Source organism: Prionailurus viverrinus, chromosome B1 (genome assembly GCF_022837055.1).
Source record: "Prionailurus viverrinus isolate Anna chromosome B1, UM_Priviv_1.0, whole genome shotgun sequence".
In the NCBI taxonomy this organism is placed as follows: Eukaryota; Metazoa; Chordata; class Mammalia; order Carnivora; family Felidae; genus Prionailurus; species Prionailurus viverrinus.
The window spans coordinates 31105299-31131405 of NC_062564.1; the positions used below are offsets into that span (position 1 = coordinate 31105299).

Sequence of the window (26107 nt, forward strand, 5' to 3'; positions counted from 1 at the left end):
AATTCCACTTGTTCGTTGCTTGTATCTAGGAAAAAAGGCAATTGACTTTTGTACATTAATCTTATATTCTGTAAACTTGCTACAATCTCTTATTAGTTCTAGGAATTTTTTGTTGATTCTTCTGGGCTTTCTACATAGACAATCATGTCATCTGTGAAAAAAGATAATTATGTGTATTTCTTCATGATATTTATTTTAGTATTTTTTTTACTTATTGCATTAATAAGGACTTTCACTACAATATTGAAAAAGAGTGTTAAGAGTGGAAACCCTTGTCTTATGCATAATGTTAGTGAAAAATGTCAAGTTTCTCACCACTATGATGTTAGCTTTAGGGTTTTGTATATATATTTATTTCTCCAACAGATTTTTTGTTGTTTTGTTTTGTTTTTTTGAAAAGAATGGATTTTGAAGAGAAAAACATGGGGAGAGTTGTTTAGAATAGAAAATAAATACAAAAAGGGGTGCCTGGGTGGCTCAGTTGGTTAAGCAACCAACTTCAACTCAGGTCATGATCTCATGGTTCGTGGGTTCGAGCCCCATGTCCAGCTCTGTGCTGACAGGTCAGAGCCTGCAGCCTGCTTCGAATTCTGTGTCTCCCTCTCTCTCTGCCCCTCCCCTGCTCGTGCTCTCTCTTTTTCAAAAATAAATAAATGTTGAAAAAAATTTAAAAGAAGGAAAATAAATACAAATGTAGGCTGTTTTGCTAATTGTTTTATAATCAAAAAAATTTGCACGGAAAATGCCCTATACAAAACAACACAATAAAGGTTTGAAGATCAAGGTGTCCTCTTAGGCAAAACTGAAGATTTCAGTATTTGGAAATTCCAAATACTGCAAGGCTGCAGTCCTTGTTTTGGGATGGGTCACTGGGTGTGTGACACAGTTCAGGCTCTTAACCAGATTTAAACAGAAGAATGGCCACTTGGCCCAGGTAGTAGATGAAACGTTTGGTTTCATGTGTCACATGACTATCAACGTTTCTCACCACGATGAGGTCCCAGGTAGGGTTGTACTTCTTGTCAAACTCTTAATATGGGCCACAAAGTCCTTCTCTATGTTCTATTTCTCCAAGACCTGAGTAGCACACTCCACTGAATCCTGTTACATCTCCTCCAACATGTTGGCATTTTTGAGCATTTCATCTGAGCCTTTTGGTTGCACATGGTTACCGTGGAGCAGCCAATAGAAACACTCAGACCTAGCAGGAGCTGCCCTTACTTGGATCTTTGTATATAATCTTTATTAAGTTGAGGAACTCCTCCTTATTCCTAGTTTAATGAGAGTTTTCACCATGAATGGGTGTTGAATTTTGTCAAATACTTTTCCTGCCATCTATAGATATGATCGTATAATTTTTCTTTAGCTGGTTGATAGGATGGACTATGTTAGTTGATTTTTGAGTGTTTGGGCAGTCTTGCATACCTGGAATAATTACCACTTGGTCACGTGTATACTTCTTTTTTCTACCTTGTTGCATTCTATTTGCAAATATTTTGTTGAGGATATTTTTAGGCATGTTCATGAGAAATATGGGTTAATAGTTTTCTATTTTTTTGCAGTGTCTTTGGTCTTGGTATTGGGGTAATGCTGGATTCATAGAATGAGTTAGGAAGTATTTCCTCCGTTTGTGTCTCTGAAAGAGATTACAAAGAATTTGGCATAATTTTTTCTTTAAATGTTTGGTAGATTTCACCAGTGAACACAACTGGTCCAGGTACTTTATGTTTTGGAAGATTAGTAATTATTGATTAGATTTATTTACTAGATAGGAGCTATTCAGATTGTCTCTTTCTTCTTGTGTGAGTTGTGACAGACTGTGTCTTTCAAAGAATTGGTCCATTTCATTTATGTTATCAAATTTGTGGGCATAGAGTTATTCGTGGTATTTCTTTATTATTATTTCCATTTTCGTGGGAGGTGTAGTGATATCCTGTCTTTCATTTCTGAGATTAGTAATTAGTGTGTTCTCTCTCTCTCTTTTTCTTAGTTAACCTGCCTAGAGGTTTATCAATTTTATTGATCTTTTCCAAGAATTGGCTTTGGGTTTCAGTAATTTTCGTTATTGATTTCCTGTTTTACATTTCATTAATCTCTGCTCCAACTCCATTTTTGTTTGTTTGTTTACTTTGGACTTAATTTGCTCTTCTATTTCTAGTTTCCTAAGGTAGAAACTTAGCTTTGTAATGTTAAGTTTTTGTTGCTTTCTAACACATCCTTTCAGTGCTATAAATTTCCCTCAAAGCACTGCTTCTCTGCATCCCACAAATTTTGTTTTATTTTATGTTAGTGTAGTTCAAGATATTTTTAAATGTCTCTTGAGAGAAATGTGTCATTCTTTAAATAACACATTTAAATGCGTGTTATTGGCTCGGCCACCATAACGAATGACACAGTAACTATCCGGACCAGGAAGTTTATGACCAACCAACTACTTCAGTGGAAGCGAATGGTCATTGATGTTCTTCACCCTGGAAAGGCAACAGTACCTAAGACAGAAATTTGGGGGAAAACTAGCCAAAGTGCACAAGGCCACACCAGGTGCCATTGTTGTATTTGGACTCCGAATCCATTTTGATGGTAGGAAGACAACTGGCTTTGGCATGATTTATGATTCTTTGGATTATGCAAAGAAAAATGATCCCAAACGTAGACTTGCAAGACATGGCCTGAATGAGAAGAAAAAGGTCTCAAGAACTCAGCAAAAGGAACTCAAGAACAGAATGGAGAAAGTCAGGGGAACTGCAAAAGCCAGTGGTGGTGCTGACAGAAAGTGAGCTGGAGATTGGACAATAGGAGTAAAGATTCTGTAGTGACTTTATCTGTGATGGTTGTGCAGATTTTTCATGAGAGGATTAATAAAGTAAGAACTTTTAGGTGTCTAGTGGTTTGGAAAAATGTATTGTTTAATCTTCACATATTTGTAAATTTTCTAGTTATTTTTCTGTTATTGATTTCTAGTTTACTTCCTTTGTGGTCTCAGAGCAGACATTGCATAATCGTTTTTCTTTTAAATTGGTAAGTTGTGTTTTGTGGCCTAGAATGTGATCTATCCTGGTGAATGCTCCATGTGAGCCTGAGAAGGATGTGGATTCTGTTGTTTTGGGATGGAATAGTTTATAGATCTCAATTATGTACAGTTGGTTGGTGGGGCTGGTGAGTTCAACTATTTCCTTAATTGATTTTTTGCCCGATGGATCTGTCCATTTCGGATAGAGGGATGTTATAGTTTCCAATTGTGATAATGAATTCACTTATTTCTCCTCGCGGTTCCCAGTTATTGCCTTATAGATTTTGACACTCTGTTGTTTGGTGCACACACATTAAGGATTATGTTTTCTTGGAGAATTGAACTTTATACACATGTAATGCCATTCTGTACCCCTGACAATTTACTTTGCTATTCAGCTTTTCTCTTGTTAGGATGGAGTGATGAGTTCTAAGATCCTTACATGTAGGACAAGAAATGGGGAATAATTATATATAATATCTCTCTCTTTAGTTTTCATTGTTGTTACTTTGGGTACTACAATATATATGTGTATATTATACCAATATTTTACCACTTTGAATGAAGTATAGAAGCATTCTTTTCATTTCCCTTCTTCATTTTAAAATATCATTGTCTTGAGTATCCTATGATGCTATAAACCAAACGTGATTTATACAACTCAAGAGGAAAAGGACAATCTGTTGTATACACCCATATTTCTGCTGTTTTTCTTCTTCCTTCTTGATGCTCCAGGATTCTTTTATTCTTTCCTTTGTGTCTGTTAAAATGTCTTTTAGCCATTCTCTTAGGATAGGTTTGCTATTCCATTATATGAGAATGTCTTTATTTCCTCTTCGTACTTGAAGGATAGTTTTGTGAAATGTAGAATTTGTAGCCGACAGTTCTTTTTCCCCCAGCATTTCCAAGATATTGCACTACTTCCTGCTGGACTCTGTGATTTCAGATAAGAAATCTGTTATTTGAATGGTGTTCCCCAATTCATTTCCTCTCTGTCTGCTTTCAAGATTTTTCTTTGTCCTTTATTTCTAAACGTTTAATTTGGATATGGATATCTAAATACAGATGGCATTTGGAGTTTGTTTGCTTGGATTCTTGGATTTATAGGTTTATATCTTTCACCAAGTTTGGGAAGTTTTTAGCCATTACTTTTTCAAATACTCTTTTAGTCTCACTCTCTTTCACCCTTTCCTTAAGATTCTTGACTATACCCATGCTGGATTATTTATTATTGTCCCACTGGTCTTTGAGGGTCTGTTGAATTTATTTTTCTTTAGTGTATGTCTTCCATGTTGTTCAGATAGGGGAATTCTATTGATCTGTCCTCAAGTTCGCTTATTTTATCTTCTGTCTTCTCCATTCTATGACTAAGCTCATCTAGTGAGTTTTGAGCTTTTCTGCCTCTTGTATTTTTTTATTCTATAATTTGTATTTGGTTATTTTAATATTTGATTTATTTTCTGAGCTTGTCTATTTTCCCATTTGTCTCAACAAATTTTAAAAGCATTTTAAAATTGAAGCATTTAAATGTTGGAGCATTTTTATTCTGTAAGCTTTAAAATCCTTGGTGGTAATGTCAGAGAATTCCGACATCTAATTCATCCCCATTTTGGAGTCAATGGGTTGTCTTTTCTCATTCAAGGTGTTTTTCTTGACTCTTGACACAAAAGATCATTTTCTATTGTATCCTGGACATTTTGTCTAATACATTAGGAGTGTGGGTCCTGCTGTATCTTTTTAAAAAAACAATTTTTAACGTTTACTTATTATTGAGAGACAGAGAGACACAGAGCATGAGCAGGGGAGGGGTAGAGAGAAGGGGAGACACAGAATCCAAAGCAGGCTCCAGGCTCTGAGCTGTCAGCACAGAGCCTGACGCAGGGCTCAAACTCACAAATTGCGAGATCGTGACCTGAGCGGCAGTTGGTTGCTTAACCATCTGAGCCACCCAGGCGCCCCTATATCTTTTATTTTAGTAGGAAGTCTCCCTGTTTAGGTTTAACAGTCAAACCTTGGGCTGCTTTTGTGGGCTGTGGTTCCAATGACTGTGCATTTGAAGCATTACTTTGGCTCATTTGAGTCTTCTGAGGCTTCCTCAGGTCTCTGCTTATGCTGCCTATGGGGACAGAAAGGATTTTCCCAGGCTGGGATTCTGAAGGAGCACTACGTAGAGATCCCCCAACTGGTGCTTTCTGTCTTCTCTGGTGTCCCTGAGCACGGAAGAGGATTCTTGCACCTGCATATCAAAAAGTCTTTTCAGGTTGCTGCTTATGTTGCTGCATCCCTATAGCTGGGTCCAAGCATCCACCTTGGTGCCTTTCAGAGAGTGGGATTGGCCATTTGTTATGGCTGAGTCCCTCCCACTGGTTCCACATGTTGACCCTGGTGGCTCCCAGTAGGAGAAGGGATATCAGGAGTATTAGCATTAGGTTTGTGGTGCCCAGGGGATAAAGGAGGCTTCCCAGACTAAGTCTGTTGTGGTAAGTTGGTCCCTCTTGCCAGTTCTGGCCCCCTGCCTCAGTGAATCTCAACAGTGCAGGAGTATGGGGGCTGCTGGGGGAGAGTACACGCCCTTGTCTTTTTTCGTTGATAAGGCTCCTAATTATTTTGCCTTACTAGTGGTGTCAGGCTCACTAATGTTGTCGGAGCGTCTCCCATTCGATCCAGGAAAGGAATGAATTTACCTGGGCTGTATTTTGTTGCCAGGTTGAGGGTCAGGAAATGCTGGGTCTCAATGACCTTACTCTGTTGGTTGCGAGAAGACACAAGATACCCTTGCACTGAAGTGTTCCTCCAGTCCTAAGTTTCCAAATCAGCTTGCCTTCTGCTTACCACCATTCAGACTTCTTATTTATTTTCATTATTGTTATTATTATTATTTTTGCATTATTTCCGGAGTTGACAGTTATGCTTGGGAAGAAGAAAGGGGGAGAAACAAGCCTGTGTCATCTTGTCAGGCTGGAAGTTCTATCATAATATTTTTGCTAAAACCTAGAAAATGACTTCTGAAAAGATTTCACAAATGCAATACGTTGGTTTCTGTGCATTATCACACTAAACAGTATGAAAAATGAGCATGGTGTAGATATATGTACCATTTTAATGTGATTAATCCTCCATAAGTTTAGACGCATTTATGACTAGTACTTGTTTGAGAAGCAAACCTGAGAATTAAATAGAGAAAAAGTGATTTTTCTCTAGAGTGATGCTATATGAAGTTTTCCTACTGATGAACACAAGAAAAAATAAGCTAAATATTAATGCAAACATATGTCTGTCTTCTCGAGACTACATGTTTAAAACAACTTACAGAAATTGCACAAGGTTTAAGACTAAAGATCTTCACTATTAAAATCACATACACTTGGTAAAAATATGCAAACCAATGACATGATGCTATATCAGGCACTCCGCACGTCTCTCGACTGAAATTTATAACTGGAATTAATTGCAGATGACTTTGGCTCATGACTGGGTAATTTATTCCAGGCTAGAGGTTTCAGAAACAAAGCATCTTTATCTGTCTCTGTCTTTAGCCCTCCTGAGAGGAGCCCATTTATCAGCCTTCTTTATTGATTTTTTATTTAGAGAAGTGATGCAAAATGTGCTAGACAGCCAGATAAATTAGTGATCATCACCTCCTTTGCGTAGTTCTGAATTTCAAAAAACCATATGCATATATGGCATATATCATTCTGTTATATATGACTATAATACCTAACAAGGGTCTCATCACTTAAAACATAAAAACACACAGAGACCATCTTACTGGCTTTTGTTGGTTTAGAAATGAAAATTATATTGACAGGCTCTTTTTGATATCCCTTAAGCGATAATTTGGTTAACACTAATTATCATCGTGATATGTAATTGTATTTATGTATTTATGCATTTATGCATAGACCATTTGAATATTTTACATTTGCCTGTTAGCATTGTTTTCAGCACGCTTTTATATTCGTGATCTTTTATTCTTTTCACAACTCGGCTTTATGAAGTACCTTCATCTTGCAGATATGCAAGCTGAAGAGAAGTGTAGGACTTATTTTTGTTAAGGTCAAACAGTTAACTTTCAGCAGCCTGGAGACCCGAATATAGATCTTCTGACTCCAGGCTCTTTGCGGTAAACATCAATCCCTCTGTGACTAAAGTCCAAACACAGGATGAAAGAAAACAGAGCAGAATACAAAAGGAGTTATTTCGTGCTGCATGGAGAGGTGCTGTTTGCAACCAGGAAGCATAGCTAATTACCAACCTGGTGTTAATTACTGATCTGCATCTAGTTTATGACTAAACATTATTCAGCCCATGCTGATTAATTCTGCTGTGAATCCGATCATTATATCATCGGTTAAAATTCACACTTTGGCCATACGTCTGGGTACAGTCTTCTAGTTCATACACCCCACATGCAGAGACTATTTGTAGTTAATGAAAAAAAAATTGTGATTCATAGAATTCTAATTTCTAAGTTGCCACAAATGTATCGAAGATTATTATATAGAAAATGATGTTTGGCTAATTAAATACCGATCAATCCAACTTCCATTCCGAATCCTGTGCAGAACAAGAGACTACATTTAGGATCCATTCTTCGTATGCTCAGATTTAAGTAGAGAATCCTTCTTCACTTCATATGAACAATATGATTTTCTTTGTTTATTCAACATGCTGCATTATTCATTTTATTATAAAAATTGTCTACTCACAAGGTTTTAAAATAATTGAGTCTATTCATTTCACTTTCCCTGATGTATTAATATTTTCTTTGCATGGTACTTTAGAAAATATATGACCTAGCAAGCAGCCTAATTCTTGTCACAGCTGCAACCTTACTGAGGCAGAAAATTTGGCATTTATATAAAATGAAACCATCTCTAATGCTTTGTCCGCCCTTCTAGAATCCCCTTTGTTTAATCACCATGTGTAGAGCTTATAAAAGGACTGCTTTCAGGAATAAGGAGATAGAAATGAGAGGATGCTGATGTGTGAATAAAATGGTGATATAAAAGAAAATGGATTTTGTTCCCCCTCCAGCTGAAGTCTGTGGATGTTGCCCTCTGCCTGTCACTGATAGCTGTATGTGTCAGTCTCCGGATTCTGAATTACACCCCTGACCCACCCCCTCCCAGACCAGGATGTCCCTGCTACACGTTTCCATGGTGCCGAGCTTCCCTATCATAGCGCATTATTGTAATTGCTTATTGTGTCTTCTGAATCCTCTGATAGTCATAGAGTCAGGGACAGGGTCGGCCTTGCTTCGCATTCTTGCACCGTCATCTAGTACAATGCTGGCACACAGGGGCTCTTCATAAATGTGTGCTCAAGAAAAAAATGGACACAGTCTAAAATTTGAGCTCCTGGCCACTCTCACTCACACCATGAAGGCTCTGCCTCAATATTCGTGTGAATCTCGCCCTTCAGAAACAATACTCCTCTGTTCCTTTTGGTAGTACCAGCATCTAACTCAGTGTCTGCAATATATGAATTGCTTGGTGAATGTCCCTTAAGTAACTGAATTAATGAGTTGCAACCAGTTCTTATCTTGGGCACGAGCTAGTTATTTGTGGATCAGATCTGAGACTCTCTGGTGATTACATCACCAAGAGTTGTCTTCAGGACTGTGTAAGGGTAGGGAACAGGCCCATCTACTGTGAAAAGCATTTCCCTGATGTGTAAGTTAAACAAAGTTCACATTCCTATGCAATTTTCAGCCTAGTATAAATTAGACACTCAAATAAACTCAAGAGTTGAATTTTGATTTTTCTGGTACCCTGACTGATTTTTGATGGTCTCAGTGAAGGATGCAGTCCCAAGTTCATTTCTGAACATCCTTCATTTTGATTCTGAAACCTGTCACACAATGAGAAACACCAGCCCCTTGGGTATGGTGGGTTTTATGTCTCTGACCTGTCTTATCTCTTCATGGTAAAAGGAAGAATGCGTTCCATGTCAGAACAGGGGTTCTGAACACCAGCCTCCTTCAGATTCCTCCTGGTGCCAGATGGGCACAGAGGAGAGTGGACGTACTGGGACTGGGACGGGGAGGGGAGGGTTCGCCTGCACTGTGTCAACTGTGAAACCATCACAGCTTGAGGCTGTGCCGATCTGCTGGCGCCCACTGGACGGGGATGGTGGCGCTGGCCAGGCAGCCTCCGTAGGTGTCAAAGCTGGAAGTTGGAGTGACTCAACCTCAACGCAAGAAAAGACCCAGCTCGGGCACATCCTCAAGGAAGACAATGCTGGGGCCACGAGGGATGAATCATGTTAACAGGGAGGGAGCCACAGAGATGATACCAGCTGGTTGATGCCTGGGTGAGTGGCAAGTTGTTAACAGTTGGTAGTGGGAAGGAAGATTCCTGAGACTCCACAGGTGCCTGCCATAAGATGGAGTGATTTGGGGATTTTCTTGGTCTGTTCATGCTGCTATAACACAATACTACAGACTGAGTGGCTTACTCAGCAAACACTCACTTCTCAGGTCTGGAGGTTGGTATGTGTGAGATCAGGGTGACAGCATGCTCAGGTTCTGGTGAGGGCCCTCTTCTCGGTTTGCAGATGGCCGCCTACTTGCTGTGTCCTCACATGGTGGGGAAAGATCAGGTTCTCGTCTATTCCTGTTCATAGAGAAACACTAATCCCATTATGGGGGCCCTGCCCTCTTGACTTCATGGAAATCTAATTACCTTCCAAAGGCCTCTCTCCAAATACAATCATGTGACGATTAAGGCTTCAACATATGGTCTGGGGGGCCAGGGGGATACAACATTCAGTCTATAGCAGGAATTAAAGGAAGGAGTTAATGTACCTCTAGGTGAGGTACCTAGGTACCTCTAGGGTCCAGAGAGAAGTATTTCTATTTCCTGAGTTACATGACCCATACTTGCTCTTGATTTGTCCTGTGGAGACCTTCAGGTGTCAGTACCATATACCAGGTGACATGTGCTGTAGTGGCTTTGCATGTGCCCCTCTGACACTCATGTGCCTTTCAGCTTCAAGCAAGGCACTGCATCCATCAGAAGAGCTTGGGGCTGAAGAGGAGTGACTTTGGGGTAGACACCAACTCACACATAATCCATATATCATGTGGTAGGCATCCTTGAAGTTTGTAGAGATACAAATGCACGCAAGAGAGATCTACTTCCTGCTCTCATGACGCTTACATTCTAGAAAGGAGACAGCGTGCAGGGCAATCAACATATTAACCAGATGCTGTTGAAAGCGACACATGGAGGCACCTGGGTGGCTTAGTCGATTGAGTCTCTGACTTCGGCTCAGGCCATGATCTCACAGTTTGTGAGTTTGAGCCCCACGTCAGGCTCCACACTGACAGTGCAGAGCCTGCTTCAGATCCTCTGTCCCCCCCTTCCCTCTGCCCTTCCCCTACTCACTCTCACTCTCTCTCTCACACACACTCTCTCTCACAAATAAATAAACATTAAAAAAAAAAAGAAAAGTGGCACACACCCTAAAGAAATTAAAATAGGAGAACTTGTGGAGTAACTGAGGGGTGGAGGGATGTAGTTTACACTAGGGGTGATAAATGAATTTGGAGGGGGTGGTTTTGGAACTGAACCCAAATGATGGAAAGATGTAGGCAGAGTGTTCCAGGCAAGGGTCACACACAATTTTGTGACAGGATGAGGTGAATGCATTTGAGAAATAGAAGGCCAGTATAACTGAAGACCATTCTGTCTCTCACCATCTGCTTGTGTCTCTACCGAATGCATATGTTGAAGCCTTTATCCCCAGTGTGATGGTATTTGAAGATGGGACCTTTGGGAGGTAATTAGGGTTAGATGAGGTCATGGGAGTGGGGCCCTCATAGTGAGATTAGTGCCCTAAAAGAAGACATACCAGAGAGTTTGCCTTCTCTCCGAGGTGCATTTCCGCCGAGGAAAGGCCATGTAAGACGGATGCTACACCTTGAGGAGGAGGCCATCTACAAGCCAGGAAGAGGGCTCTCACCAGAGTGATTGGCGGTCACCTTGACTTGGACTTCCATTCTTCAGAACTGTGAGGAAGAAATCCTTTTGTCTTAAGCTACCCTAGTCTAAAATGCCCCAGTATTTTGCTATGTCAGTCCAAGCAAACGAAGACACCATCAGAGACATAAGACATAAGACACTTGGACAAATTAGAGCCAAACTAAGCCTTGTTTATCTCTCCTGTAAAATGGCAATATATAGACAACCACATCATAGTTTGTTGGGAGAATTAAATGAAATTATGCATTTAAAGTATTTAGCACTTTAACTGAGACATAGTAGATGCTCAGAAATTCTGTTACTATTAATAAATTCTGCAGGAATAAATGTGAGTGATGATAAAACCCACTAAAATTTCTTTAAAATTTTTTTCAACATTTATTTATTTTTGAGAGAGAGAATCGGAGAGACAGACAGAGCCCAAGCAGGGAAGGGGCAGAGAGAGAGAGAGGGAGACAGAATCCCAAGCAGGCTCCAGGCTCTGAGCTGTCAGCATAGAGCCTGACGTGGGGCTCAAACTCACCACGAGATCATGACCTGAGCCAAAGTTGGACGTTCAACCAACCAAGCCACCCAGAGACCCCAAAACCACTAAAATTTTTTGAGGAGTTGTTTTATTTTGTGTTGTGCCATCAAAATCATTCTTGCGGGGGGCACACAAAGTGGAGGGGGAGATGTCGCTTGAGTCACAGGACCCTTGGTATGCGAACCACAGCTGTAGCTTTGGCAATGGTAAGCAAATGAAGTGCCAAGAATCTCTTTGGAAAAGGAGCAAATATAAGAAGGATTTACTGAAATGATTGGATTAGAAATTGTTCTGAAGAAGGAAAGAAGTTGAGAAAAAACGTATAGGGTTTTCACTGCCTTCTACTGATTTAGATGGGACGCACAGTCACACAAAGTGGTAATACGTGTTCATTTGTTTCTCTGAATCGGTTACTTGAGTTTTCAACTAATGGGAGAAAATTAGAAGCTCTTAGCATTATAGGAGGAAAAGGAAGCCATTTAGAGCAAGGGGAAGACATCATTTACCAATAGTATTCCATAGATTCTCCTTTTTATAGTTTCTAAACCCATGCATTAAGGGGAAACTATCACGACTATGTCTACCATAGAATGCTCTGCTGTGTAGACATTTATCCAAAGAAACTTTCATGAGCTCTACCATGCGCCCACAACATGGTACTTACTGCTCACAACAATGTCCTTGTGCCCAGGAAAGCAGCTGCAACGGTGCTTCCAGCTGAGGAACAATGGGATGCTATGCCATCCCCACTCTGCAAACTCAAGGCTGGCCACTGGCCACTCAGGACAGAAAGAGAAGACTCTCCTTGCCAGTCAGATGGTGGCCAAGTTATCCAGACTGAAAAATCCTGGTTAGAAGAGCGGGAAAAATCTCATGGCATTGATACTCTAGGAGGACAGGAGCTTCAGGCCAAAATTTAAGTGAAGATGGCTACCTAGAGAAGCACATAGGGGACCAAGGCGACTTTGGCTCCAACTGTGCTCAACCAGATGACATTGAGATTTGGTTTTCATGAACACATGGGTAAAGGGACTGGGGCAATGCCCAGAGCCTGTCTGAGGTGATGGGTCTAATAGAAATCCCTCATCCATAAAGTTGCGATCCCAGTGGCCATGTCCTTGATGTGAAGGTGAAACGGAAAAAAGAGCATCGATGTGGGTACATAGGTAGGTAACAATCATTCACCAAGAGTCACACTTATCAGGATTCACAGTTTTAGAAATTCCATATCATTTCTTCTGTTCAGCAGCAATTTATTTCTGAGGCGATGAAGTATCTGCTCTGACAGAGAAAAAGAGAGAGTATTTAAAGGAGATTAAAAGGCACATCAAGTCAACATACAAGCATTTGTTTGCTTTGGGTCCAGGGTGAGGTATTTTGGCAGCAAAATCCAGTCTTTTCTTTTTTGGGCACATCTTAAGCTCCCTGGATGGTCATGTGACAAAGTTCTCTCCAATGGAGTGTGAGCAAAGGTAACGTGGCTCCCTTCCAGATCAGGAAACACTCTGGCACATGCTTCTCCACTTCTGCCTTTGGACCAGACAATGACGGTGTTGTCCAGAGAGATCGAGTGTAAGGATGAAAGAGAGTCCATCAGCGCGAGTGCCCGAATGGCTGTCCGTCGAGATGACCCACAGACCTGAACAACTGTGAGAAAGTAATAAACTGCCTTGTGCTAAACCCCTGACACGTTGGGGTCTGGTGGTGGCTTCCAGCTAGCCTAACCTGACCAACGCAAAATCCAAGCACCCGCCATTCTGAAGAGTAAGGACTTGGAAGACAGGAGCAGAGGGGAGTAGTGAATCCTGAAGACAGTCAGGAGAGAATGAAAAACAGAACTTACTACATGTTTTCATTTGTTTTATTATGGAGGCCATTGCTGATTATAAAATCCATGTTGAGATGAAGAACAAAGCAAATCAAACTAATGTCCTGGTACTACAGTCCTAGGACCTTGGGAACTTCTCAGATGGCCCTTCCTGATGGCATGCCTTTCACGCCTAGAGAGGCGGCTCCTGTGTTGACTTTTACAATAATCTCTCGCGTGCTTTTCTTCATAGTTTTACAGACATATTATTCATACCTGACATTTTCTTTTAAAATTTTAAATAAGTGGTATATGGTTTTACGTAAAAATCATTCTGTACATTGTGATGGTTAACTTTGTGTTAACTTGACTATACTAAGGGGTGCCAGATAAAGCATTGTTTCTGGGTCTGTCTGTGAGGGTGTTTCCAGCTGAGATTAGCATCTGAATCACAGCAGATTGCTGTCCCTGGGGGCATCATCCAATCCTCCCGGGACCTGAACTGAACAACAAGGTTGAAGAAGGAAGAATTTGCCCCTTTTCCTTTCTAGCCTACCTGTGTGAATGGGGACATTAGTCTTCTCCTGGCCCAGGACTGGAATTTGTACCATAAGCTGCCTGGTTCTTAGGCGTTTTGGAGTCAGAGTGGAAATGTATCAAGAACTCTCCTGGGTCTCCAGCTTGCAGACAGCAGAACCTGGGACTTCCCAGCCTCCATAATCATGTGAGTCAATTCCCTACAATGAATCTCTCTCTCTCTCTCTCTCTCTCTCTCTCTCTCTCTTTCTCTCTACAACTCTGAGAATGAGCCACCAGCGACCTTAGAAGCAAAAATTCACAAGGAAAGAACAAACGACAGCAAAAAGGGGAAAAAAGAAATTGATGAGATAAAAAGAGATACAAATGAAATATAAAAAGACTAGCACAAATCTAAAATTTTATTTTAAAGAATATATATATATATATATATATATATAAAGTCAAGAAATTCTGGAAATTGGAGCATACAGAGGAGGGATTTACTTTACCAAATACTAATAAATTATTGTATTAAGTTGGATTCCATGGTTTTCATATATATATATTGTTTCTCTGAAGAATCCTGACTAATCTAATACATACATGATCTGTGATTGATTGTGTTACTCAATATTATGTTTGTGAAATTCATTCCTGTGGTTGCACGTAGTTGTCCATTTCACTTTTTGACTGTTAAATCACATTCTGTTTTTGAACAAAATAGTTGCTGGGTCATAAAATATATGTATGTTCACATTATTTAATACAATTAAATTGTTTTCCACAATATTATACTAATTCCCAGATCCACAACAGTCTCTTTTGCTCTCTATTCCTGCCAGCACTTGGTCTTGTCACAATATTAATATTATTATTATTATCATCGCCAAACTAGTGCCAAAAGTAATCTTTTGTCCTGTTGCTACATCCTCTCCCAGATTATAGTTTGTGCTTTTACTCTCTAACTGCAGTCTTTTAGTGAAGAGGAGTTTTACATTTTAATGTGTTTGAATTGTGTTTCTTACTGAAGAAATTTTTCTTCACATCAAGGTCAGTGGTAATTTGAGCCTCAAGCCACAGGAGAACTGATTGATGGATATAAATCTTCAGGTGGACACTCCCTACCACAGCAAAAGCTGAGAAAGCCAAGTTCACTCCTATCTTTCTTTGTAAGGTGCCCCCCTCTCCCCCATCATTTATTTTCTCATGGATTCTAAGGTCCCTCAGGGGTCCTACTTCCATTAAAAGTTCTCCGCCTGCCCTCTGCCTTGTATGAACCCTTGCATTTATAGTAGGACTTAAAGCATTTATAGAGCTTCCATTTGAACTCAGGTTCTAGGTATATAAGGCCTGGAAGGCACTTCAAGACAGCCTTTGGCTTCAGCCTAGCTAACTCTCTGGATTGTACTTTAGCTTCGTTTTGCACTCTGAGGATTTTCCTTGGTTTCTTACCACTTCTGGCATGTATTCAACAAGAGTTTTTCAACGTTTTTATTTATTTTTGGGACAGAGAGAGACAGAGCATGAACGGGGGAGGGGCAGAGAGAGAGGGAGACACAGAATCAGAAACAGGCTCCAGGCTCTGAGCCATTAGCCCAGAGCCTGACGCGGGGCTCGAACTCCCGGACCGCAAGATCGTGACCTGGCTGAAGTCGGACGCTTAACCGACTGCGCCACCCAGGCGCCCCTCAACAAGAGTTTTTAATGGTTTATCCAGACTTTAAAATTGTTTTGCAATGGGAGGATTTTCCGGGGTATTTTGGATGACTTATGGCCAGAAACAGAAGTCCAAACAATACATTTTAAGACAAAAACAAAAAACAAAAAAAAAACACTTGTCATTGGGTGAATGGGTTTAATAGATAAGGGAATATAAGGGATAACAGTGGAAGACAGAGCCCAATTCTTGAACACAAAAGGAAAACCAGTAAAAGCCAAGGCAGATTTTACTCCAGTTTCTCTCTGAATAAGTGGGGGGCTCTGTAGATCTCTCCCCAAGTCTAAGTAAAGCTCCTTAAAACAATCTTCAGCCAGAGGATCACCAGTTATTTAAATTATAACAACTCCTAACATATAATATTATTAATTATAATTATTTAAGTCAGTTCCATGCCCAGCGTAGGGCCCAACTAGGGGCTTGAACTCACCACTCTGAGATCAAGACCTGAGCTGAGATCAAGAGTAGGATAGGTAACCGACTGAGCCTCCCAGGTGCCTCGATTGTTTTTTTAATTTTTATTTATTTATTTTTAAGCTCGACTCCACTGTGGGGTTTGAACTCATGACCCTGAGATCAAGAATTGCATGCTCTCCAGACTTAGCCAGCCAGGCACCTTAAGAAACTTTTTTTTTAAATGGAAATTGTAAAATATAAATATGATCCTGTCATCCTGTGCTTAACATACATCGATGTCAAAGGTTTTCCATTGTTTATAAATTTCCTAGCATGATGAATAAGGTCTTCCATTGTCTGCACCTTTGCATGGACTGTTGTCTCCACCTGGAGTTCCATTTTTCTTTTTTGTCCACCCAATTTGCTCCTACTCATCCTTTGAGAATGTATGTCAACTGCATCACTTCCATAACAGTTTCCTCCTTCAACCCCAATTCCTACTCCTGCACCGACGGTCTCTTCCTTCTCCTCATTCTAGTGAATCATCTACACACAAAACTGTGTTACATCACACCATGTTGTTATTTGTTACGTTACCGCTTGACCACTGAGTACGCTAGAAGTTATTTGAGCACGGCAGTATCCTAGACAGTTCCCTATCCCAAACACTCAATTATTGTGCCTAGGAAAAAGATGTGCAAAAAATTGGTCAAATGACCAAATGGAGTGTTCCAGTTTCCTAATCAGGTTGGGAGGCTGTACATTTTAAAAATAAAATCAGGAATCCCATTCAGTATGAAATCTGTTTAGCAATCTATTTCAGCCTTTTCTAAATCTGTTAAAATAACAGTGAAGCTATAGAAAAATGAAAACAAAAAAAGCCTTGTATCTTTAAAAGCTAAGGCTAACAGACAAGCCAATGACAGAATGTGATGGTGATCCCCACCAGTGATCTGATAGATACAAGTGAGCTAAAAATTAAGCATATCTAATCCTCACATTGCTAGATTTTGTTTTGGGTCACACAGGATTTCTGAAAATAAAAAGCCAAAGCACTCCTGTCTGGAAGCCTACCCTCTTTACTCCCATATGAGGAGACATAGGGGTTGCACTAGTAACAATAACATGCTAATTAATCTTCAACACTTTGGGCACTGACTTAAGATAGAAGATGAATTCTCCCATTCTCCTCTGCTTGAACATGTCTCAATGAGAGTCCCAGAAAACAAGCATGCAGGAAATAAAAGAAAGGTATGAGCTCCTCATAGGAGTGGGGGCTAACAGTAGCATGTTCTATTCATATAAATGCAATTTCCGGGAGTGAAATAAGCATAGTTTGTGTTCACGTGTGTATGTATGTAGGGGCAGGGCAGGGGTGGGGGTACAGCAGGAGGGCAAGCAGAACAGACTTTCTAGTGCACACAAGTCCTTTTCTTCAGTTTTCTTCAGTGCAACTGCGTAACAGAGGTCCAGGCAGTGAAAGAGGGTGAAGTTGCCTGTGTACTGAAGATTTCTCTTAGGAACCCATCCAGTCACCCTCCACACAGAGCCCCAAAAAGCAGATGAAACCATCAAACAATGGGGTGTCCCCACTTATAATTTATATATTTTGCTTATTGGTAAGCAGCGTGGGAGATTTCCTCTCATGAGAATGGGTAAAGATAATGAGACCAAAATGAGGTATACAAATGTTGTTTATAAAAAGTAAAAGGAGACGGAATCAAGAGGACTCGAAGAAAATCACAGCTCTGAGAATGAGCCACCGGCAAGCTTAGAAGCAAAAAATCACAAAGAAAGAACAAATGACAGCAAAAAAGTGTGTGTGTGGGGGGGGGGGGGGGGAGAAATTGATGAGATAAAAAGAGATATAAATGAAATAGGAAAAGACTAGCACAAATCTAAAATTTTATTTTGAAGCATATATATATAATGTCAAGAAATTCTGGAAATTGGAGCGTATAGAGGGGGGATTTACTGTACCAAATACTAATAAATTATTGTATTAAGTTGGATTCCTTTGGAAGTTGGCTCTGAGGTGGAGAATCATATGTAGGAATTTTACCAGGATATATACTTAGGATCAACCCCTGTGAAAGAGTAAAAAAGCAAGGAAAGAGGAGGAAAGAGGCACTGGCAGGTGCCTATAGCATCTCCTTTCCCTGAGGGGGTAGCCAGAACCAAGATGGCCCCTCAAAGTTGCCCAAATGAAGACAAGGAGGCGGATCTTTATTCTCCTGCAATAGTTACGGAGTTCAACTTTTCACAGGAGGAGACAGTTTAGCTTGGATGAGCAACTTTCTTTAACGGAGTGCTGTCCTAGGAAGTAAGTGGGGGAATTAATACCTCAGTCTCTCAGGGGGATCTTGGTGGTGTCTCATAGTATCCACTGAACTCCAGAAAGAAAATAAGTGAAACACAGTGATACCGGATTTGTATTCCTAGAACTGAAGAAGATCTACATACCTAGAATATGAATGCATATACAAATCCAGAATACAATAAAAGAATGTAGATAATTAGGAGAGGAGCACATGGGTAGCTCAGTCAGGTAAGTGTCCAACTCTTGATTTCGGCCCAGGTCATGAACTCATGGTTGATGAGATTGAGCTCTGAGTCAGGCTCTGCACTAACAGCATGGGATTCTCTCTCTCCCTCTCTCTCAGCTCCTCCCCCCCCCTCAAAATAAATGAATAAACTGAAAAAAAAAAAAGATTTGTAGGAGAAAGAATGGTTATTCAATAAATCTCAGGGTGACAGGGGATTAACAATTTTGACAAAATTAAAGTTATGCCTTTAGTTTACCCTATATTGTTTAGGATATAGACTTGCTATATGAGATCTGAAAGAATCCAAGGACTTCAATATGATAGTTGTATATGATCATTTTGTAATCTGGGTGGAGGAAGTGCAGGGATAGAATGGTGAATCTAGTACATGAATCGCCCACTCTCTGCATGTTTCTAGATGTGGCACGAACACGTTGTGAGCAGCTAGATGGAGGACGAAGAGAGGATAAAGGCCCTCCCTTTGAGAAAAGACCCTGCAATTGCATGTCACTTACGCCCGCATTTCATTGGCCAGGTCATACCCGCAAGAAGGCTGAGAAATGTATTTCATTCTGAGTAGCCACGCATCTCGCCCAAACGCAGGCCTTTTACTTCTACGTTGGAGAAAGTAAGCATCAATATTGGAGACTACCTCTGTCACAGACACCAATTCCAGATGAATTAAACTTTTATTCAGAAAAAATGAAATGACAACCATTGGCAAAAGCTTATGCCAGGATGTGGGAAATAAATCCCCTCAAATATAGACATTAAAAATATTATTATAACCAAGTCTGTTGATCTAGGACTTGCATTTCTAGTCATTTATCCTGAGGCATGAAACAAAGATGTGTGCAAACATTTAAGTGCAGTGGGTATCACAACATTATGATTATGAATAAAAAAATGAGAACAAGAGATTGTTCAATATTTGACAATATGAGATACATAAAGTATTTTTATTTCTTTTGTCTTTATGTAGAGTTGATTCAGCCGACAATGGACTACTATAAAGCAATTAAATATTTTGGTGCAAAGAATATTTGATGTAATGGAAAATACTCAACACATGTTACTGAATGAAAATTTTTCAAAGGGGTATGTATAACATGAAGCTGGATTTTTTAAAATGTTTATTTATGTATTTATTTTGGAAGAGAAACAGAGAGAGAGAGAGTGCACATAAACAGGGGAGGGGCAGAGAAAGAGCAGGAGAGAGAGAATCCCAAGCAGGTGCAGGGTCCCAGCTGTCAGTGCAAAGCCCGACTTGGGGCTTGATTCCATGAACCGTGAGATCATGACCTGAGCCAAAACCAAGAGTTGGATGCTTAACTGATTGGGCCACCCGGGCACCCCAACATGATGCTGGTTTTTGAAAGAGCATGTACACATCTAGGAAAGCTAAAAAAGTGTAAGACAAAATGTTAATCACAATGTGCATCACTATTTACCTATATACTTTACCCAAACATGTATAAAGTATCACCTTGAAAGTAAAAAATAAAATTCTTTAAAGGAATCGAGAGTCTAAAGTATTAGTAGGATGCATGAAGTGGAACACACAGCAGTCATGGGTGACTTCCGAGAGGATGGCACTCGACATGGTTCTGGAGGGCCCTTGAGGGACATAGGGGATTTTTTTATGTTTGGAAAAGGGAGGAGCATTTGTCATGGCAAAGTGACAAGGCAGAGTAAAGTTTGTTCAGGGAAGAGTGAGTAATTTAGTGTCTTGGAAGGATAAGCCTGGAACGTCAGGCTGGAATGGGCTTACAAAGCGATATTAGGAAGCTTGAGCTCTTTCTCTTGGGATAATAAAGAGTCATGGAAGATGTCAGTTGGAGGGAGTCGTATGATTAGATTTGACTACTGAAATAGGCAAGGTGGATCGTTCCAGTCCCTCTCCTCCCCAACTGTGCCATCACTTCCTGGCAGATGGCCAGGAGAATCCTGGGGTTTTCAGCTCCCCTCTAGTTTCGGGAGTGCCTCACTTTGAAATTCATCATTGTACCTTGTGTTCTAAAATTCATCTGTTGGAGCCTCATCCCCAATATGATGATATTAGTAGTGTTTATAAGTCAGCCCGTCTGTGGTAATTTATTATAGCAGCCTCCGTGGACCAAGGCACACTTTACTATTTGAATGTGTTTCTTTTCGCCAGGCGTATGCAGTGTTCTTCACCTCCCCAGCCCTCGTAACATTTATTTCATTTCTATTTCCACATATACTTTTGTATAAGTGCGTTAACATGATTATATCAAATAAGCTTTCTTCATGCATTTTGATAACAAATTTTGTTCGTTCCATAGTTTTTTTTCCCATGTATACATACATAAGTATGTATTTATGTATGTATTTATATACATAAATATGTATGAAGTTTTCCAAAAAAATGGGATCATATCACACATGCTTTACTGAATGTGCATTCCTTTTTCTCATCAATAACTGGAACTATCCTCCAATTAACTGATACAATTCTAAGTCATTCTTTTCAAAAGTGCACATCTTGTTTCTATGCAATGTATTTTCAGTCATTTTATCATCTATAGCTTTACTTTACTTTTTGTCTAGTTTTTCATCACCACAATGCAATAAACATTCTTACATATGTTTGCTTCTGTAGCATACCTTAAAAGCAAAGTTGCTGGGTCAAGGGTAGGTGTCATTATAATTGTAAGAGGAAGCGGCCAGAAGGAGTTTCAAAGAGGTTTAACGCTACATTTCTAATGGCCTTGGGAAAGAACACTGTGTTGTAGAGATCTTCACCAGTGATAAATATAATAGCTTTTCGGCATTATTGTTGCCAGCCTGATGGATATAAAATGATATCTTATTATTTTTATTTGCATTTCTCTGGCCACTAGTGAATAGCTGGTGTGGTGCTCTTGTCTATTGGAGCTGTACTTCAAGAGTTATTATTTATATCCTGCTTTCCAAATCTTCATCCCTGCATAATCTTTTTTGATATAGGGCCAGCTGACTGGTCAATTTAAATTCTTCCTGGCCTCTGTTGACACAGTGTCCCTGAGTACTGTTAGAATTCACATTTTAAAACATGAACTGACTCCTCTGTACGAGTGTCTCCCTCGAGAGCCTTAGTATGCCTTACCCAAGCCAGATAAACTCTAGGCAGGAGGAATTGGGAAGTTCACTCACATCCCTCTTCTGGGGAAAAATGGGTGTGAACAGTACACAAATCCCTAACTCCTAAAACACCTAAATGAGTTCAGTGCCTTATCGAGAAATGCAGGTCTGCAGCTGTGGGATAAGGTCTCTGCGTGTCAAACACCACCTTTGAAAACATGAACTAGCTTGCAAATAAAGCATTCTCTGGGCATAACAGGATTTCAGAATGACAGATGTGACTCTGGGCAGTCTTGAAGGATACTCTGGGAGGGTGGTATGTTTCTCTCTCATTGATTGCTCTGTGTCTGTGCTCACCATTCTAATCTATTCCAGCCAGCTGCATGCGGCAGATTATTACCTAGTCAATGTGGAACACGGCCAACCGCTGGGGAGGCATCGGACATTATGCCATCATGTCAAGCAGTCACCAAGACCAGCCCTTTCCCCTGGAGCCCGTTAACAATTAAAATGTTGTGAATTGCTCTGCCTTCTTGTCACTACAGTAAAAAAAAAAAAATCGAGAGAACTCAGCCTTGCTGTTTATGACTAACATCATCTGGGTTGCGAGAGGACTAAAGCCCAGCAGGAATTCTCTGCTTCTAGATGCCCCCCCCCCCCCCCCCGCCCCACCAAATATCCCTCTGCCCACCACATCCTCATCCAGGGTTAACTGAGAGCACAGCCTGCTCCAACTGGTTCTAACCTGTTTGCTCCAAAATGATTTAAAAGAGAGAGAGAGAGACCTCTCTGCTTCCTTTTTAAGGTAGTAATCTCTTTGATACCAAAATAATTACATAACCATAGACATTAAAGAGGAAAAGACCATCCCTGTACATGTGACGGGTCCCCAAATCACATCAAGAAGGATTAAATGACTTGCCAATTACAGGTTAGCCAATGTCAGGATCAAGACCCTGACATGTGTGCCCTGACTGTAACATGAGGATTAGAATGTTCACGGATGATTTTCAGGGAACGTGCGGAACCCCTAGAATTGTGTGAAAACTTTGTGTCTTCTTTTTTGGTGGGCAGGAGTCCATGGTTTTTATCAGATTCTCAAATGGCTCCCAGGTCGAAAGTGACTTAATAAGAGTTACAATTCCAGGGGAAGCTCAAGTCCTCACTCCAGTGGCCAGGAGGGACTCTCATAAGGATCGGACCAAGTTAGAAACTTCGAAGATATACAATAGGACCCAGGCAGCAGAATGAAGACAGCTTTTGGTGGAGAAGCAAAGATGGTGATTCTCTTTCAAATTTAGGATCTATTCTCTATGTGCTCTGTTTTCTCATGAGGCAGATGCGATCACGTGGAGCTCTGAGTGTCCTCTGTTTGGGACTTTCCTTCATTCTTTGATGGCCGAGGGACTCTATGATCAGGCTTAGGGCATGGAACCCTGGACAAATGGACTCAACTGATTCTGCTCAAGGCTTCTCCGGCCCTTGCCAACTGTCATTATCTTTGGTGAGGAGGAGCCACAGGACCAGCTAGAACAGAGGGCAGAGCTGATTGGACACTTCTCCAGACCTTCCTTGACCCAAAAAGAGTAGCAGGAGCTGAAGCTCCCATGCTGTTCAGCTCAATTTGCCAGAGTGAGAGACCAGACCTGAGGTTCACGTAGGAGCCTGATTAGTAATAAGCCTAATAAGTAATAAGACATTTACCTGGAGGGCCCACTCTGTGCAGCTGTCAGAGGCCCATCTCAGGAATAAGAGGCTCCATGGAGATAACAGAACCTGGAGACCGGCCGCATCTGACATGACTAATGTCATTTACTATTGATTATCCATGCATCTAACTGCATTCAGGCTTCCAAAAGACATCACCAGTGGGTCGTGTCGGAGAAAGGCAAGCTCATTTTAGTAGCCATGCCAAGGAAACTAGATTTGCAAAGTAGGTCTGACGTACATTGACCAGCATACTTTTAAACACATACATGTATATGTGTATATACATAGGCACACGTTTGCCTATGCAGGTGTAAAACGCTTGCCTGCGGTGAATGGAAATGATTTTGAACAATCACTTCTCTTAGATGATCCACACCACGGGTGCTCTTCAATAATGCAAATATGGAGGAAACAGAGACCATCTTTATACTCTCCTCTCCTATTATTTGTGGCTTAATGTTCAAACACCTGGCATGTCTGAGAACAATGTGGTACCTCCTTCCAGTAACCAGCAAACTGTATCTACTGCTCATCCTGGACTAAATCTCAGGGATCTTATGCAGGGTATAGCTCCAGCTCCAGCTGGCTTTTGTTTCAAAGCTATTGCCTCAATGTCCTGAGCCCTAAAAGATTCATTTATTCTGTAAGTATTTATTAAGGGTTCACTTTGTGACAGTCCCTGCTCTGAGAGCTGGAGACACAGAAAACTAAAACCACTGCCTTTTTCAGAGATTGCATCTTGGTCTTAGGAGACAAGCAAATAAAACATGCGAGATGGTGATCACACTATGGGAGAAAGAGAGGGATGGGGCTGCAGAAGTGGGGCGGGGAGGGTGTGTGCATGTCATTTAAGATAGAAAGCCTCAGGGGCGCCTGGGTGGCTCAGTTGTTTAAGTGTCCAATTTTGGCTCAGGTTATGATCTCACAGTTCATGGGTTCGAGCCCCGTGTCAGGCTCTGTGCTGACAGCTCAGAGCCTGGAGCCTGCTAAAGATTCTGTGTCTCCCTCTCTCTCTGTCCCTCCCCTGCTCACACTCTGTCTCTCTCTGTGTCTCAAAAATAAATAAATGTTAAAAAAAAAAAAAAAAAAAGAAACCCTCATTGAAAAGGAGACATTTGAGCAAAGATCTGTCAGAGGTGAGAGTGCACCATGTGGCTGTCTAGGAGGAAAGAGCTCTAGGCCGAAGGAACTGCAAATGCAAAGGTCCTGGGGTAGGAACCTGCTTGGAGGCCAGTGTGGCTGGAGCACAGTGACTGGAAGGTCAAAGAAGTGGCAGTGAGCCATGACCTGACACCCAGGAGTGGAATCTGACTCTGATGTTTTATTTGATTAGTTGTTTCTTTTTTCTGAGTTGCTGAACAAATACCTACACTGTGTTTTTTTGTTTTTTTTTTTTTTTAAGAATTTAAACTTGACAAAGGTCATTTCTGGAAAAAAGGTTCTATGATGTTTCCTTCATAATCTCTCTCTGTTTTGTTTTGTTTTGTTTTTTCCCAATTCCTGTTTCTCTCAGACCTTCTTTAGCTCTCTAGCTGTCCATGCTTTTGTTGCATGGCTTCAAGTTTCTACCTCCCAAAAAAGAAAAAAAGATTTCCACCTTCAAACTCAAAAGCAGGTGAGACCCGGCAGCACCTGAATGTCAACGAACCAGACCCACGAAATACATGCGGTGAGAGAAAAGCAGTCTTTGGCCCACTGTCAGGTCACTGGGGAAGAAGCCCTGGGACCAAGGTGGTCATGGCTCCAGGCACAGCCCAGCCCAGGATCCCGTCTCTGGCAACTGAGAAGGACCTGTTGGCTTGTGTTTGCTGCCTGCTGCTGCTCCCCATATCAGGCGGCCACAAATAGGATAGGATATCAGCCCTGCCACAATTTCCTGGCTTCGTTTCTAGCCTTGGTAGGATTCCAATAGGCTCACTGCCCATCTGCCTCCAAATCCACTTGCCCCCCTTCCCCATGTCCTTGTAAACCTTGGTCACTGGTTGACTACCCCCATCCCCTGTGTCAGTTACCTAGTGGCGACCGTGGGTGGTCATGACTGTGTTGCTCTTCCTCCTAATTACAATTGTGTTGGTTTTTTTAAAGTTTTTATTTACATTCCAGTTAGTTAACATACAGTGTGATATTAGTTTCAGGTGTACAGTATAGTGATTCAAAATTTCCATATATCACCCAGTGCTCATCACAACAAGTGCACTCCTTCATCCCCATCACCTGTCAACCATCCTCCACCCACCTCCCCCATCAATTTGTTGTCTATAGTTAAGAGTCTATTTCTTGGTTTGCCTCCCTCTCTCTCCCCCACCCTTGCTTGCTGGTCTTATTTCTTAAATTCCATCTCTGAGTGAAGTCATATTTGTCTTTCTCTGACCGATTTATTTCAGCATAACATTCTCTAGCTCCATCCACGCCATTGCAAATGGCAAGATTTCATTCTTTTCATGGCTGGGTAACACTTCATTGTGTTATACACACACACACACACACACACACACACACACATCTTTATTCATTCATCAGTTTCTACACTTGGGCTGTTTCTATATCTTGGCTATTGTAGATAAGGCTGCTATAAACATTGGGGTGCTTGAATTCCTGTGAACTAGTATTTCTGTATTCTTTGGGTATATACCTAGTAGTGCAATTGCTGGATCGCAGGGTAGTTCTATTTTTAACTTTTTGAGAAACCTGCATAGTTTTCCACAGTGGCTGCACCGGTTTGCATTCCCATCAACAGTGCAAGGGAGTTTCCCTTTCTTCAAGTTCTTGCCAACACCTGTTTCTTGTGTTTTTCATTTTAGCCA

General features: G+C 40.9%; 1 long non-coding RNA gene and 2 pseudogenes across 1 annotated transcript; 2 read left to right on the forward strand and 1 right to left on the reverse strand.

Moving 5' to 3' along the window:
- Positions 1–895: 895 nt before the first annotated feature.
- LOC125164048 (dynein light chain 1, cytoplasmic-like) lies at positions 896–1166 on the reverse strand (annotated as a pseudogene).
- Positions 1167–2356: 1190 nt separating this feature from the next.
- Positions 2357–2777, forward strand: LOC125164734 (40S ribosomal protein S24-like; annotated as a pseudogene).
- Positions 2778–19043: 16266 nt separating this feature from the next.
- Positions 19044–22117, forward strand: LOC125164049 (uncharacterized). The gene is made up of 3 exons (XR_007151626.1): positions 19044–19137; positions 19492–19607; positions 21969–22117. It is a non-coding gene; the product is annotated as an uncharacterized LOC125164049 (long non-coding RNA).
- Positions 22118–26107: the final 3990 nt, after the last annotated feature.